This window comes from Rosa chinensis, chromosome 4 (assembly GCF_002994745.2).
Source record: "Rosa chinensis cultivar Old Blush chromosome 4, RchiOBHm-V2, whole genome shotgun sequence".
Lineage (NCBI taxonomy): Eukaryota > Viridiplantae > Streptophyta > Magnoliopsida > Rosales > Rosaceae > Rosa > Rosa chinensis.
The window spans coordinates 30805395-30821129 of record NC_037091.1 but is presented as its reverse complement, the minus strand read 5'-3'; positions in this window follow the sequence as shown (position 1 = coordinate 30821129).

The window sequence follows — 15735 nt, the reverse complement described above, 5'->3', positions numbered from 1 at the left end:
TGTTGTCATCCTCATCCCAACAACTCCTCGTCTCTTTACCTCGGTTCAAACATGCACTTGGCATCCCTTAGCGACAGTCCACAAGCTGCTATCGCTGTCACACCTCACCACCTCTTGGTGAACAACACCCCACCTAATGTCGGCGCCCAACTACCAGTGACACCATGCGTACCGGCAACACATCCCGGTGACCCACACCGAGCTCTTGCACGGAGATGTTGGCATGAACCCAGGAGAGGGGGAGAGAGAAAGAATACAAAAATTAAAAAGAGGAAGAAAAGAGAGAGAGAGAGAGAGAGAGAGAGAGAGAGAGAGAGATTTAAAAAAATATATAGAGAAAAAAAAAAGAAAAAAAAAGAGGAAGTGAGGGTATAATAGTCATTTTGGACATGTTGTGGACCTGTTGTGTACGAATTAGAGAGAATAAGGACTATCCAGTTTAATTTGAAAGGCGAGGGACAAAACTGTTTTCCAGGGAAAAGTTTGAGGAGTAACAAGTATTTAACCCAAAGATAATCATACAATGAATGGATATCTCTAAGATATTCTCCGAGATTCTCTCTAATTAAAACTCTATTACCACTAGGTCAAGTAACCTAGAGTTTGGGCTAAACACAAATAGAGATATCCTTAAACACTCCCCCCTTGTGTTGTCCAAACTCGGTGCTTCTCTCGTTGCCTCGTTAAAAACCTTACCGAGTAACAAAAACCCAGTGGGACAAAAATAACCTCGGTCGAAGGGGAAAAAGAGCACAACACACCCTTCACATTTCGAGGTGAACATGTAGACATCTCCCCCTGATGTCTGTGCCTCCCCCTGATGACTACGATCATGGGAGTTTAGATAATTTCCGCAAGCCAATTCTTGCCACATGTTTCTCGAACGTGGATTTGGGCAATGACTTAGTAAACAAGTCTGCCTCATTATCCTCAGATCGAACCTAGTTCACTTTGATCTCGAGGAGAGTCTGTTGTTGCTTATTATGCTTGGTGTTATTGCTTTTGATGTAGCCTTGCCTCATTTGTTCAAAACAAGCAGCATTATCCGAAATGCTCGTAGGTTCATCGGTGGTAGACTTCAAACCACAATTGTTCGAACATGCGTAATTATGGATCCAATCCATATACATTCACGAACCACTTCGTGAAGAGCAATGATCTCTGCATTGTTCGAAGATATAGCGACTAGGGTCTATTTTGTAGACCTCCAAGATGTCATGGTCTTTTTCCATGGTGAACACTTGACCGGATTGGGAATGACCTTTGTGTGGGTCAGAGAGATACCCAACATCAGCAAAACCTTCCAAAACACATGTCGTTTTGGGATGGGGGTAGTGGACGCAGGCCAATGTTGGCGGCGTACCTGGTGTGTGATGGGTCTGAATCCATCATCTCTTTGTAGGGATAGAACAAGCCCATATCAAACATACATCTCAAATATCGAAAGATATCTTTAACAACAATCCAATGGCGTCGCGTTGGCGCAAAGCTATATCTAGCTAACAAGTTTACAACATATGAGATGTCCGGTCTTGTGCATTGGGATAAGTACAATAATGCGCCTATTGTACTAAGTAAGGCACTTCTGCCTCTAGCACATCTTCGTCATCATCCTTTCGACAAAGAGGATCCTTTTCAGGATCAAGACTATGGACGATCATGGGGGTGCTTGAAGGCTTGACCTTGTCAAAATGCCTAAGCATCTATCGACATGATGCTCAAGTTCTAAACCGAGACATAATCGTGTTCTCCCAAAATCCTTCATTTCAAACTCTGATTTCAAGTGTTCAGCGATTTCCCTTAACTCTTTAAGGGCTTCTAATAAAGATCATGTCCAACATGAACCGCGATAGAATCCGAAACTTGTTATAGAAACGCGTGGGCATATCCCTTCCCAATCAAGTAGCCACTTTAGTGAGCGTTTCAATCTTATTGTAAACGCGCCCCGTGGTCTAGAGCCTCTTGACTTGGGTAAATGAAGTTCACCATGAACCTTCATGTATATTCCATATCTAGATCCCCATAGAAATACGTAGTGACCACATTTGTAAGCTGCATGTTCAGTTATTCGGAAACTACCAAACTGACAAGGTAGTGGAGTGCAATGACATCCATTACGAGAGAATATGTCTCATCATAGTCGATTCCAGGGCGTTTTGTGAGAAGCCTTGCGCCATAAGGCGAGATTGCCATCCCTTTTTCTCATCACGCTTTCTAATGAAGACCCATTAGTCAATAGGTTTTATGTCAGGAGGTGTTGGCATTACTGGCTCAGAAAACCTTCCTCTTCATTAGAGAATCCATCTTAACCTGGATCGCATCTTTCCATTTAGGCCAAATCTCTCTACGTTGACATTCATTTATCAACGGAGCGTGGTTCGATGTCATCAGACTCATGCGCAACGAAATGCGCAACTACATCATCAATAATGATGGAGCTTCTATCCAATGTCTCATGTACACTAGTGTAAGTTTCATAGAGCTCTATATTCTCAGGAATAGGTTCTGACGTTGAGGCGTCCCCCAACGATAACCATAACCCGGAAGATACTCATGAGACGGATTTTGAGTGTCGATGATCAAAGCATTGGAATGTGTCAAAGTATCCTTCGAACTCACGGGCCTCCCACGCATCCTAGCTGGGGCCATGGCCTATAACGCCAGAGTGCCACTTTCTTTGGCATTGGTGCCATGCCTACCTCCGTGTAGGGTGGCGCTACGTCCTCTCGTAGGGACGTCCTTCCTTGCAGGCATGTTTGCAGCATATTTGTGTGATCTAGTCACTTTAATAGGGATCAAGATGAGACATAGTGGGGACAGACCACGACAATTCCTGTCGTTCCTGTTGAACATCAGTATTATTATCTCCCCCGAACGACGGGAAGACTGTTTCAGCAAAGTGACATCCACAAATCTAGCGGTAAGGAGATCGCCTTGCAAGGGCATTAAGTGGCAGATGATTGTTGGAGTCTCAAATCCAACTGAGTTGCCCATTCGTCTGTAAGGACCTATCATAGTGCGCTGTTGCGGCGCAATGGGCACATAAATGGCTCACTCAAATGTGCGTAAGTACAAAATACTGGTACCCAGTCACTAGCTGTAACGCAGGGGTACATTGAGTGGTGGTAGGTCGTAGACGAATTAGCATAGCTGCATGCGATATTGCATCACCTCAAGCGGATATAAGGAGAGTGGTGCGCATGACCAATGTCCAGACTATCATCGTAGTCGTTTCCGCGAGACCAATTGGGTGTGTACATGGGAATATGATGTCCAACATCAGTTCCAATGCAATAACCATCGAAAGTCTTCAATGTAAACTCTCCAGCATAGTCAAATCCAATTGACTGAATATGATGATTTGGGGAGTGAGCTCGTTGTCATATGATATGTGTTAGGAGTATAGCATAAGCAGCATTACAAGTGGACAATGGCACGACACGTGACCAGCGTGTTTGCGTGTCAACCAACATAAGGAGATATTTAAACGTCCACAAGTTGGTTGAATCAGTCCATAGAATCCCCATGGATTTGATGTAAGAACTGAATGAATATTTTCATATCCTTTGCGTAGGACGGTCTCAGTCCTAATTTCCCGAATGAACTGGCTTTGCAAAATGAGCGAGAGGCCTTAGAAGCAACCAATGAGGATTTTGGTTGGGCCTGAGCGTCTGTAGCGTTATTAGAACCAAAATGTGTGACTACATCTCCCATCATGGCATTGGAGCCATGGAAATTAGCATGTATGGCATCATGGCCACAAGGAGGAACAACCATGTTATGCTCATGGTTGGCGCCTTTTATGGCGTCATCAGATTCTTGCTTCGTTTTGCTCAAAAGGATGGATGTCCGAGTGAAGTCTTTAGTAGACGGATCATCATATCATGATCAGGATGACCTATCCTGTCGTGACAAAGCCAATATGTGTCTAAATCCAAGAGATCTTCTCTCATAACTTTATTGGATTTAATAACTTGAATAGTGACATAGAGTCCACTAGAGACACATAAACTTCTCTAAGATGCGCCTTTGTTCGCAATCATTAGAGGTATTTGCAAAGGAACTCAGCTCCGTTCTCTACATGCGTTTTCGCATGGAATCCATTGGCTATTCATAGGGTAATTTGCCCTAAGAGCGTAGAGAGTTTCTGTGACAGTAATTAAGGTGCCATTTGGCAAGTGGAACTTGGGCTATTCCATGTCCTTGAATTAATATTGATGGCCCAACCATCGTAGTCACAAAGTAATATGCTTAGAATCAAAATTGAGTCATAATGAAAAGAACTCAAAATTTTATTCATAAGCCAATGGAGTACATCATTGTTTCTTTGATCAAAGAAAATCTAATCCAATAAACTAGTTAATGCAAAACAATGGTAGTCGTCTAACTCCTTTCGGTATTTCCAATGTAAATGTGACCAGGTGAGTAGAGAGATGTCGGTGGAGCAAAGCTCGCTTAAGTACCACTAATCTCAAAATCTTCCTAGACATCACAATTACATTGAGTACGCCTACTTTGAAGAAAGACTAATATCATAGGCATCTACTACAAAAGTAATATGGCAATTGCCTACATCTCTTAGAAAATAAAAAGACTTAATCAAAATCACCAATTTCTGGGTCTTGATCCTTGTAGTCTTCCACCCTTAGATCGAGATCACCATCTTGATCTTCTTGTTCCATGTAATTTGCTTCCCTTGCTTCACTATACGTCTTGTATGCGTTTGCAACATTCTGGGGTGCTGTACATGCTTTGGCCCAATGTTCAGTTGATCCACATCGAAAACAAACATCATTATGGTCAGGCTCCCTTGATCGAGGCGCCATTGGGGTGCGATTTGGATGACCTATGCTCTTGGTGGCGTTACCACCATGGTCGGAGGCTCCGCCTCTCTCTCTCTTCACACGTTGACCCCCACGGTTCCGTGCACGCCTCTCTTGGCGATTTCCTTCCTCTTTAGGGCGAGAATATGGACCAGAACGTCCAGAATTGTCCCTACTCTTAGGGTTTCGCTCCTTGCGTCCTCCCTTAGGGGCGCGACTATAGTTAGACTCCGGAATAGACTTGGTTCCCATGGGTCTAGCGTTATAGTTCTTCACAAGAATGTTGTTGTGCTTTTCAGCTACGTTCATGGCGCCAATGAGCTCATGAAACCTTGTGATACGTCCTGCATTTACATCAATCCGATAATTCTTTGAAATCATCAGTGCAGAGACGGGGAATTTAGAGAGAGTCTTCTCGATCAACATCGTATCAGTTATGCCTTGGCCACAAAACTCCATTAGAGACTTGATACGAAGAGCTTCCAAGTTATAATCAAGCACAGACTTGAAATCACAAAAGCGGAGCTATGCCAACGCACTTCTAAATCAGGAAGCAGGGAGTCACAAACGTTGCCAAATCGCTGCTCAAGTTCTACCTATAGCTTTCTTGGGTCTTCCTCATTGAGGTATTCATTTTGGAGCGCGTCATTCATGTGCCTTGTCATGAGAATTATGGCTTTAGCTTGTTTTGCTTCAAAAGCAGTAGCTTGCTCAATGGAGAGCATGTTCTGACTAGGCTCTTTAATGGCTCCCAGAAGTCCATCTGACAGGACCCGACCCAGGAATCGCCCCACTTACCTGGATACGAGCCTGCGGGACCCACTTTAAGCTAAATCCTACCGAAAATTCGGCAGAACCTCCCCTAAAAATGGGCTACCCAAAATTTCACAAACCTGGACATGATTTCAACTATATCTTCTACTCAACCTACAATATCGAATTTACAATCCAAGTACATATATTACATCCGGAAAGTTCAAATCCCCACATAATCCTCCGTAAGCAACAACAAACCAAACCACAACATCCATCAAACTTAAAAGAAAAGGTTTATCAGAGCAATACTAAACTAAGCCGATATCATACAAGGTAGGTTAAGTAATAACCTACGGACAAAATGATAGGAGCATTTTAATGCGACGTTTTAACTGCATTTCCCTACATTTTCTGCGTTATTTCCTTAATAAAACTCTGTTTAGGAAAGTTTCCATTCTTTGATTGGGAAAGTTCCTATTTTTAGGAAAGTTTCCATTCTTTGATTGGGAAAGTTCCTATTTGTAGAAAGTTTCCATTTTTGTAGTTTCTATTTATCATTTTTAGTAAGTTTCCATTTTCAGTAGTTTCTATTTTTCATTTTTAGAAAGTTTCCCATTTTCAGTTTAGGAAAGTTGCCACTTTTCATTTTAGGAAAGTTTCTATTTTTCTTACTAGTTTCTATTTTCAGGACCTCCGAGCTAGAAAGTGGAAATGAACGCACGAATGGAAAGAGGAGCTTGCGAACATCAAGACGAACGAACATGAGAGAAAATGGCCCACACATTTGAGCAGAAAGGAAGAAATAAGCTTTCCTAGTCCAACCAGGAAATCCTACGAAATGGAGGAAGGCTTCCCTAGCAAGTTTCCAACGCAACCATGAAAAAGAAATGGAAAAATAATGTGTTTTGCGTTGGAAAATGAGAAGGCTTGAAGATGAAGCAACGAGGCCCAAGAACTCTTTGGATTTTCGGCAAATTGGATAATGGCCCATCAAAGCCCATGACACTAGGGTTTGTGACGCAAACCCTAGCCCTAAAGATATGTTTGCCGTGAAATTGCATGAGAGAAACAAGGAAGAGGCGTCCAAAAATCAGAAAATAAAGAAGATTTTCTATGGAGATTTTCTAGGGCTATTTTTATGGAAATAAATCAAAAGATAAACCCTAGAAGACTCCTAGCTGTCCAAGCCAAGAGGAAAAGAAGGAATGAGCCGTGCAAAGTAAAGATAAACCCTAGAGAATTCGGCAAAGATATTATCTAGAGAGTTTTAAGGAAAGAAAATATGTGTGGAGACCAAGAAAAGCTCAAAAGAAGTCTAGATACATTCCTATATTCCCTAAAGAGTTTTGGCCGAAATAAAAGAGAAAAATCAGAATATTATCAAGGGAATTTCGGCAAGAATTATTTAGGGAATTAAATGGAATTTTGTGATTGGTTGCACCACCTCATAGGGCTTATGTGGCAAGCAAGCATTGGAGGAAATTATGTGGAGTTATATCATTGTGCCGTGAGATTACTAGGGTTACAAGGCTTGGAGAACAAAGGAAGCCGTCCCCTATATATTCATCTCTTCTTTCAACGTCAGAGAGTTCCGAGTTCCAAACTTTTTACGTTCTACACTTGAGAAATAATTCAGAAAACTCTCTAGCTTAGCCGTGCTCCTCTCCATCCTCTAGGGCAACCACGAAGTGCAAGCAAGGCCAAGGAAGAAGAAGACAAGCCGTGCATACCATCCACCCTCCACCTTGAAGATTGCTTTCGAAATTCAAGAGACCACATCATCACTTCATCCATCTCATCTTCATCACGGTGTAATCTGATTCTCCTTGTACCTTTGCTTTGTAATTTTCGTTGGTTTGCCTTAGTTGACACTTATGTATGAACAAGTATTGATTTCTGAAATTTTATGGTTAATTGTTAATTTTCAGATTCATATATTGTGATTTATGGTTGCTTTGGTGTAAGTGTTTGATTGAATTTGCATGATAGAAATCGTTTGTATGATAATCTTGAATGGTTCGAAACATTTAGGGTTTTTATGTGAATGTTGCTACGAATTTGAGAACATGAATCAACTTTTTGGTTTTGTGTTCTTGAATCAACAAGTAGTAAAGGTTTTGTACAAAAACCGAAATTTAATCAAAGGAGATTGCAATTAGGTGAACTTTTTCATACTAAGTTGCACATTTGAATTGATAGCCTTTCTAGATGCTTAATGCGTTGAACATGACATGATTGACTTGCTTTCTAGGGTTTGATTGCATGTTTGATAGAATTAATCTAGGTGCTTTCACTTAGGTTAATTAGCATTGAAAGTAAAATATGGGAAATTGTTTGCTTTTGAACGTTTCACATGATCAATTCCTCTTGCATGACTATGATGAACAATGATGAACTTGAATTAACCTTGATTATAAATTCCGATTTGATCTTTGTTCGTGCATTTCATTTGCATTTTTATGTTTTTGCATTTTAATTGTTTTCTTTACTTAGTTTAATTTCCAAAAATCAAAATCAAAAATCCCCCTAATTTCGTAAATATGTATATATTTTGTTATATTTTTGTAAATATTATACTTTGTTTTAATTTTAATTGTTTAATTGTTTGATAATGACAGGTGTACCCTCAATCCCCGGAATAGAACGATCCCTATTTATTACGTACTACTAATGACATTTCAGGGTTAAATTGGTCGCTTCCCAAAAGCGACATCAATTTTTGGCGCCGTTGCCGGGGATTGAAAAATCACTTGTTAAATATGTGAATATTTGTTTTGTTTTTATGTTGTGTTCGAAAAAAAAAAAAAAAAAAAAAAAAAAATTTACTTGTTAATTGTTCATAATTTGTTAGTTAATTAGTTAATTAATTACTTAGGTTGTTATGTTTATTATTGAATACGAATTTTAATTGTAAGTTGTAAATTAAAGAAGGAATAGGTGAAGTCGTGTTTATTAATATTGGCCTAAACCCCTTATTGGTACCTAGTTCAGGTCCCTTAAGGTTGAGGGCGGCCTTTATTAACATTCATTGAACTGTCTTCACACTTAGGACCTTTTTATATCCAAGTAAGTATAGCCTATGTGGGATGGTGTCTAGGAAGGGGACAACGCTCATGACTGGTTCTTGGATTCAGAAGTGCTTACAAATGGGCGTAAACCTCAATGAGGGAGTAGCCTATGCCAAAATGGATCCTACCTCTTGTGTTCGTCCTCCCCTACCTGGCCATTTCAGTAAGGTTGCCCAAAGGATTTAGGAGGGACTTAGTGTCTTGACGAATATACTTGGGCCGCACGTCCTCTTGATTTACCGCTTGGAATTGAATTTGAAATCAATGATATATATAACAAATGAAAATATTGTGATTCACTAAGGTATATTGGATTAAACATAGTCTTGAAAAGGGTAGCTGTTTCAGTCCCATTGCACATCGAGACTCCCTGTTCCCGTACCTAAGTGTTGAAAATAATTGTAAAGAAAAGGAAATAATAGAGATATTTATAATTAATTTCGTAAAAAAAAAAAAAAAAAAAAAAAAAAAAAAAAAAACTTTATAAAAAATAAAAAGGTTTGTGACGTTTGTTTGTAGTGTTGTTTGAAAGTTTTGTAAAGTGTCTAAACAAAAGAAATGTAAAGAATTAATTGTGAATATTGTTAAATTCTTGATTGTTATAAGTGTGTAAAATCGTATGAGTAGATAAGGGCCCTTTTGTTAATATTGGCCTTAACCCTTCATTAGTGCCTTTCTAAGGTCTTTTGAAGTTGAGGGCGGCTTTTATTAACATTTGGAGAACTGTCTAACACATGAGTTCTTTTCAAGCTGAGTAAGGGGCATATAGGTGGTGTCTTAGGTTGAGACCCTGGGTGATGGGTTCAAATTGGATCTCAGAGATACTATAGACTGTGCGTAAACCACAATGTGGGAGTAGCCGATAGGGGCCTAAACCTCAATGAGGGAGTAGCCTCCGTAGTGTCACCAAAATGAGTCCTCCCTCTCACTTACCTCTTAATCTGGCCATCTAGCCTTCTGAAACAAAGGAAAGTGACTTATGTCTAGGCGACTATCCCTAGATCGTAGCTCACCAATAGTAGTGGTTTCTATTGGGCTCGACTTACAACTTGTAATCTATTGAGATATTAACTTTATTTTGTAAAGATAATAAGATACCTGAACATAACCTCCACTTGTAAATTGTGTTGTTTTGTACATTTTATACTTGTATAAATTTCTTTTGTGGTTTATTTGTGAAAAGATTGTGGATAGTTTGTAATTTATACTTCTCTTTATACTTGTATAAATCATAAATAGTAAAGTCGTGAATAGTAACTTGTGAATAGTGACTCGTGAATAGTAAGGTTGATGTATAAATCACTAATTTGTAATTAACTCACTTTATACTTTGCTAACTTCTTTGAATTTTGATGATGTTCAGGATTCCTATGAATGACCGAGCCTTTTAGATCCTCTACACTAAAGGAAATCGAAGCAAGGCTCGCTCGCTTGAAGGGTCCTTCACTTCTTGAGCACACAAGCCCTTCCCCTTCAACATACAAAGAGTACACATTTAACGAGCAAGGGAAGCGGACTTACTTTTCTGAGGAGTCTACATCACCTACACCAAGTCCATCTCCTCCTTCACGTTCACCTTCACCTGTGATTTCGTCCAACTCTACACCACCACCTTCACCACCACCTGAAGAAGTCGAAGAAGAGAGAATGGCATCTATTAGGGAACTCTCCACCGCAACTGTTGAAGGAGGACCCCCTACAGGCATAGTATACCCTGCCCCTGCAGCTGGAAGACAAGCAGAGTTTGAGCTTAAGAGTGGACTGTTGCACAAGCTCCCTATCTTCCATGGCCTTAATATGGAGGATGCTAATAAGCACGTACGAGAATTCCAATCTGTTTGTGCAAACATGCAACCACAAGGGGCAGATGAGAATCTTCTGAAGATGAGAGCATTTCCATTCTCTCTAGCTGATAGAGCCAAGGATTGGCTATATGAACTTCCTGCAGGACGTATCACATCATGGGAAACAATGAGAAAGGCCTTCTTGGAGAAATACTTCCCAGCTTCTAAGGTCATCACACTTAGAAAGAAGCTCAGTGGAATAGAGCAAGCCCATGATGAGTCCTATGCTGCTTACTATGAGAGGTTCAATTCCTTACTTGCACAATGTCCTCAACATCAGATGAAGGATGAGACCCTACTCACATGTTTCTATGAAGGACTCTTACCCTTGGAAAGGCAAATGTTGGATGCTGCAGCTGGAGGAGCTTTCGTGGATAAGTCACCTGCAGTTGGGAAGGAGCTTATAGCTAATCGTGCCTTGAACTCCCAACAATATGAGGGGGTAGGACACTCTATTCGTAGGGTGCATGAGATGAGCAAGAATACTGCCATTGAAGACCAACTGAGTAAGCTTACTCTACTCATGAATCAAGTGGTAAGTTCCAAGGGACCAAGTGCAACAATAGCTTGTGGAGTATGCTCTATGCAAGGGCATGTTACAGATCAGTGCCCTCAACTCAATGAGAATGGAGGATGGGAATCTGCAAATGCTATTGGAGGGTATCAAGGAGGATATCAAGGAGGACCTCAACGTCCTAGACATGACCCTTACTCCAATACTTATAACCCAGGATGGAGGGACCATCCCAACTTCAAGTGGACCAACAATGATAATGTTCAGAATCCTCTTGGTGGGAACTTCCAACGTCCTCAAGGGCCTTCATTCCAAGGATCATCTTTTCAAAGGCCCTACATGCCTCCTCCTCAACAGAACTCAGGACCTTCGATGTCTCACTATGACAAAACGTTGGAAGCCTTGACTAGTTCCACCCAAGCCTTGACAAACTCTACTCAAGCTTTGATTCAAGGACAACAGACCCACACTAAGGATATTGCAGATCTTAAGAAGCAGATGGGCCAAGTTGTGGACTTCATGAGCAAGATTCATGAGACTGGGAAGCTTCCTAGTGGCACAATACCTAACCCTAAGGGTAATGTGGAGAATGCATCAGTTGTGACTACGAGGAGTGGAAGACCATTGGTGGATCCACCCAAGCAGCCCAAGAAGGTCCAAATGAGCATAGAGATTGAGGAAGACCAAGAGCCCACCAAGTTGGGTCTTGAGAAGGACCCTGCAACGTCCAAGGAAGAGACAAGGGCGTCCTCACCGTTAAAGGCAAAACCGGAAGTATCAGGTAGTAATTCTAACTTAACAAATTCGGTTATTGCTAACCCTTCTACTTCTTGCATGCCCTTCCCACGCAGGTTTGCCCAATCTAAGAAGGATCAAAGTGACCAAGCCATCTTGGAAACTTTCAAGAAGGTGCAAGTGAACCTACCCCTCCTAGAGGCCATCAAGCAAGTCCCTAAGTATGCCAAGTTCCTCAAAGAGCTTTGCACTACTAGGAGAGTAAACCGTGAAAAGGAGGTGGTAAAGGTAAGTGAGAATGTCTCTGCCCTGATTCAGAGAAAGATTCCTCCAAAGTGTAAGGATCCTGGAAGCTTTACTATTCCGTGTACTATTGGTAACTCTAGATTTAAGAATGCTATGCTAGACCTAGGTGCATCTGTTAATGTTATGCCCTACTCTGTTTATGAAACCCTAGGTCTAGGGGAACTTAAATCTGACAACGTTATCATTCAGTTAGCTGACAGATCCAATGCATACCCTAGAGGTTTGTTGGAGGATGTGCTTGTACAGGTTAACCATCTTATCTTCCCAGCTGATTTCTATGTGTTGGAAATGGAGGACTCCCCTGTAAGTTCAACTCCATTGCTTTTGGGACGTCCTTTCTTAAGGACAGCTAGGACGAAGATTGATGTGTATGAAGGTTCACTTACAATGGAGTTCGATGGTGACATTATTGGCTTTAACATCTTTGAAGCCATGAGGTATCCCCTAGAGGTTAATGATTGTTTTTCTGCTGACATTTTGGATGAACTTGCGCAGAAAATGTTTGATGTTATGCATGAGGATACCCTAGTCACTACCCTTGAGAGTGGGGTAGGCTATACAAAGGAAGGCGTCACCATCCCAGAGGACAAGTTGAAAGACACTTGTGAGGAGAAAATCATTGAAAACGTCTCCTTCCTTGAGGCATCACCCTTCATAGGTAGGTCTGTTTCTCCCTTGTCCATTCAGTTATCCACTAACAAGACTTTACCTTCAGTGGTCCAGGCCCCAGAACTTGAGCTAAAACCTCTTCCAGACCATTTGAAGTATGTCTACTTAGGGGACAAGGAGACCTTACCAGTGATTGTGTCCTCTGCACTAACGACTCCACAAGAAGAGAAGTTGGTGGACATGTTGAAGCAACACAAGACCGCCATAGGATGGACATTGGCGGACATCAAGGGAATCAGCCCTACAACTTGCGTCCATAGGATACTTCTGGAGGAGGGGTCTAAACCTACTAGAGAGGCTCAACGTCGTCTCAACCCTCCAATGATGGAAGTAGTGAAGAAGGAGGTTATCAAACTCCTTGATTGTGGGGTAATCTACCCCATTTCAGACTCCAAGTGGGTCTCCCCAGTTCAGGTCGTGCCCAAGAAATCTGGGATCACTGTGGTGAAGAATGCTGATAACGAACTGGTGCCTCAAAGGACAGTCACAGGCCACAGAGTTTGCATTGACTATAGGAGGCTCAACGCAACTACAAGGAAAGACCACTTTCCTCTGCCATTCATTGATCAGATGCTTGAGCGCCTAGCTGGACATGACTACTACTGCTTCCTGGATGGATATTCTGGTTACAACCAGATTGCAATTGCAAATGAAGATCAAGAGAAGACAACCTTCACTTGCCCCTTTGGAACGTTTGCTTATAGACGTATGCCCTTCGGACTTTGCAACGCTCCAGGTACTTTTCAGAGGTGTATGGTAAGTATCTTTTCAGATTATATTGAGAAAATCATAGAGGTATTCATGGATAACTTTTCAGTTTTTGGAAAGAATTTTGATGATTGTCTTAATAATCTGGAGATAATTCTGAAACGTTGCATGGAAACTAACCTTGTCTTAAACTGGGAAAAATGCCATTTTATGGTTAAACAAGGAATAGTTCTAGGACATATTGTCTCTACTAGGGGTATAGAGGTTGATAAAGCCAAGGTTGATATTGTGCGTCACTTACCCTCTCCCACTTCTGTGAGAGAGATTCGTTCTTTCCTTGGTCATGCAGGTTTTTACAGGAGGTTCATCAAGGACTTCTCCAAAATTTCGAGACCCTTATGTCAACTACTCCAGAAGGATGTGCCATTTCACTTTGACAAGGAGTGTCAAAAAGCTTTTGACAAGCTTAAGGAGTTGTTGACATCTGCCCCTATCATGTTACCTCCAGACTGGTCCTTGCCCTTTGAGTTGATGTGTGATGCCTCTGACTATGCAGTTGGAGCTGTTTTAGGGCAAAGGAAGGACAAGCTACCCTATGCCATCTACTACGCCTCAAGGACTCTCAATGATGCACAAATGAACTACTCCACCACAGAGAAAGAGCTCCTTGCAGTTGTCTTTGCCCTTGAGAAGTTTCGCTCTTATTTACTTGGTACCAAAGTTACTATCTTTACTGATCATGCAGCTTTGAAATACTTGATGACCAAGAAGGAGGCGAAACCAAGGCTCATCAGATGGATCCTACTCTTGCAAGAATTCGACGTGGAAATCAAGGACAAGAAGGGTAGTGAGAACGTGGTAGCTGACCACTTGAGTCGCTTAGTGCATGCAGAAGATTATCTCCCTCTGGTGGAGACATTTCCAGACGAGCAACTCTTTGGACTTCAGGTAAGTGAACCATGGTATGCAGACATTGTGAATTATATTGTGTCTAGAAAGATTCCTGATACCATGTCACGTGCTCATAAGGATAGGCTTAAGAAAACTGTTAAGCAATATGTTTGGGATGAACCTTATTTGTGGAAGTATTGCTCTGATCAATTGATTAGGAGATGTGTGCCTGAACATGAACATAATGCTATACTTTCTTTTTGCCACTCTAAAGCATGTGGGGGACACTTTGGGTCTAAGAAGACTGCGTTTAAGGTGCTAGAGTCTGGGTTCTATTGGCCAACATTATTTAGGGATGCACATGCCTATTGTTTAACTTGTGATAAGTGCCAAAGAACAGGAAATCTAGGTCCTAGAGATCAAATGCCATTGTCCAATATAATAACTGTTGAAATATTTGATGTCTGGGGTATAGATTTCATGGGACCTTTCCCTTCATCTTTTGGGTTTCTCTATATCTTACTTGCAGTGGACTATGTTTCCAAATGGGTGGAAGCAAAGGCCACTAGAACTAATGACTCTAAGGTTGTTGCAGATTTTATCAAGTCTAACATCTTTAGCAGGTTTGGAATGCCTAGAGTTCTCATTAGTGATGGAGGATCCCATTTTTGCAATCGGACGATTGAGGCTCTCTTGAAGAGATATGATGTGACACATAAGGTTTCTACACCTTATCACCCACAAACTAGTGGGCAGGCTGAGGTCTCTAATCGTCAGATTAAGGGGATATTGGAGAAGACTGTGAACCCCAACAGGAAGGACTGGTCCTTGCGTCTAGAGGATGCTTTGTGGGCCTACAGAACTGCATACAAAACTCCCATAGGTATGTCACCATATCGAATTATCTATGGCAAACCTTGCCATTTACCTGTGGAGTTGGAGCACAAAGCTTGGTGGGCTGTGAAGCAGTTCAACATGGATATGGATGCAGCTGGGCTTCATAGGAAGTTGCAATTGCAAGAGTTAGAGGAGATTAGGAATGATGCCTTCGAAAGTGCTAAGATTTACAAGGACAAGACTAAGGCATTCCATGACAAAATGATTCGAAGGAAGACTTTTGTTGTGGGTCAAAAAGTTCTTCTTTTCCATTCTCGTCTCAAACTCTTCCCAGGTAAGCTTCGTTCTCGTTGGATTGGGCCTTTTGTTATCACTCATGTGTTTCCTCATGGAGCTGTGCAGATAAAGAGTGAACATACAAATAACGAGTTCAAGGTGAATGGCCACCGCTTGAAGCCTTACTATGAGGCATTTGTGGAACATGAAGTGGAGGTTGTACCCCTCCAAAACGTTCCAAACCCTGAGGATTAAATGGAGGTACAAGTCTAGGCTGAAAGACTATAAACATTAAGCGCTGCTTGGGA